Here is a 2,921-nt window from a genome sequence, read left to right on the forward strand (position 1 = left end):
TTGGAAAAATAGAGTTGTCAAGAGTGAGTGCAACATTAAATCCATCTAGTATAGATTTTTTTAGTATATTTTTTTATATGCCAAACATTCCACATGACTGCAGTCTGAATAAACGTGTCTTAACAATTTTGTTAATTCATACTCCAGTAGTATTCAAAGTATGGGTACCTAAACTACATATTAAACAACAACAAACAAAAAAAATAAAAATAATTTTCAGTGTGTGTGTGATTTGGAATTTTAACTTAGCTTTACTAATTAGAGTCATATTGTTAAGATGTCTGCAATGTGGCAGTTTTTTTACTGTAGTTATGTCTAGCACTGGGGTATCATGCCGCAGACATACAACATCATGTCCCACCCAGTCACATTATCCCCGACACCAGGTTGACTACTCCTAACACTAACCTATTAATGGTCAGTGCCAAGCAAGGCATATTCTAGTACCATTTTTATAAGTCTTTGATATGACTTTGCCAGGGTACTAGCCCATGACCTCCCACATTCAAGGTGGATGTTCTAACCACTTAGGCCAACAAAGTGGTCATACTAATTTTGACACTAGTATTATAGAAGACAAAAAGAACTTATTAACTTATGCATGTGGAATCTTCCAGCAAATAAAAATTATTAAAATGTTTTTTAAACAAAAATAAATGACAAATAAAAGGAAAAATAGAAATATTTTAAAATAAAGGCCAATAATTTTATAATTATAAAAATAAGAAATTTGATCAGGTTTCGAATTTTGATAACAATTTATATATTTTTTTGTTTTTGCAAAGGAATTTTTTGGCTGATATTGAAATAATAATAATTTACACATTGCATATTCATTTTAAATGTCAGTGAAATTGCTGACATGCTAAATACCATCCAAATACGAAATAAAGAAATTTACAGGTTAAATAACACTTGTATTCACACTGTATTGTGGAATGTTTGGCATATTATAAAAAAGGATTTTAAAAAATGTATACTCTAACTGCACAATATTTTTATGAATGGGAAAATTTTGTCACTGGTTTTTTCCTCTTATTTTAATTGTTACCATTCTCGCAGGTGGTATCTGGCATGTTTTATCCACTATAATTTCTTCTAACATGCAGAAGTCCACATCAAACCCCAGCAGTTTGTCATGTTACATTTGGTTGCTCCACCTCTAAAAATTGTGTGGATTTAACATTCCAACGTCTGTTTACTATAGTTTTCCAAATTCCAAAACTCTATGCAGACATAGCTAGGTATTATTTTAAACAGGTTATAACATTTTAACCAATTCCTTGTAAACTACTGCACAAAAATTTGTACCCCAATTTTTTTATATAGACAAATCCATATATTAAGTTTAAACTCAATCCATTTGGTCATATTGTATCTAATTTGCACCAACAGAAAATGGAGTGCTTTAAAATAAGTCTTACTTGAATATAATTATGGAGAAAGATGAGACATGCATGTAGACCATATGCAACACCCATCAATAACAGTGTTCACATAATCTATACAAGTGCTTGAATCTGATGCTGGCTCCAATAATTACTGGAAAAGTGCTTGAAAAACCTTAAAAGTGCCTGAAATTTGAAATAAACATATTTCATTGGTAAACATTAATTTACCTATATAAATATGGTTAAAAGAGCTAGAAACTAGATCTTCATATAAATTTACTTTACTGGGCCACATCTATTCAGCAAGAAGTTTGGTTGGATTACTTGCCAATTAATTAACTTCGTTTGAAGCTGAAATCACCTTATCATGTTGAAATCAATGGATGCTGTGCTTACTCTGCCAATATGGTTGAAAAAAAGTGTTTGTATGTGTAAGAGTGCCAAGTGATAAGTTAAGAATTCTGTGTTTGTCAAAAGTAAAAGTATATTCAGTGGACAAGAGAGAAAAGCATAAAAAGAATGAAATATCAACAATAGCAATGAATTAAGAATATGTTTTCCTTAAACATGATTAAATGTTAGTATGAGCCCTGAAATAATCCTAGCTGGGCTGTAAAAAAGCAATACAGTGTACTCAAACAATATATGGGACACCAATTTTTATGGATTTTTCCAGTTGCAACAAATCAAATTTAAAGACCCAACATATATTTATCTACACAACCTCTAAAAGTTACATGAATCTGTACATTTTTTTCTGCTGATGCAAAAACAACTTTTAATACCCACAAAAAAAATTCACTGTAAGAAGGTAACAGTTTGCCTATAGCAGTATGGCTAACTTTTGTGTGATACAGACTTGAAATTCGACAAGATCAAATGTCAAGACAAACCAAGCCCCCCATGAAACCTCATTTAATCTCTGACTCAACTCAAAATTATGTCATTGACTGGACAATGCATGGGCATGAGATCATCAGAATTGGAAGTTTATTCTGTATGCCAGCATGTTTTTGTAAGGTATCACTATACTCTTTAAGCCATTCAGCTTTTACTGCATCCTTCAGTATTTCCTATGAAAAATCATTCATATTTTTCCTAATTTTTGTAAGAGATTTGCTAACTATTAAAGAAAGCAGCTCATGAGCCAAAAAAGAAAATAAAATGCTTAGGGAGTTCAGCCTATTAGATTTTGTGATGAATCACAAAGCAACAGGTGTGATTCTGCCACTTTGATAAAGGTCAAAAACACTTTCAATACCAGTCACATTGTAACTGTTTCCAGAAAATTTGACATGACCTATACTTATGTTTGGATTAGTCATGTCCTTTGTTAATACATATCGGAAGCAAGGTCATTGTTTTGTGTTTTAAATGAAAATTAATATATTGGATTTCATAAAATAAATGATGAAAAATGAACGAAATAAATAAGCAACTTAATAGGCATAGTGATATTTATAACCTTGGTGCCACATCTAATAGGCATGAACTGTATTTGTCTCTGCCGCAAGGTCACGACAACCCAAG

Source organism: Sinohyriopsis cumingii, chromosome 4 (genome assembly GCF_028554795.1).
Source record: "Sinohyriopsis cumingii isolate HCF-2022 chromosome 4, ASM2855479v2, whole genome shotgun sequence".
Lineage (NCBI taxonomy): Eukaryota > Metazoa > Mollusca > Bivalvia > Unionida > Unionidae > Sinohyriopsis > Sinohyriopsis cumingii.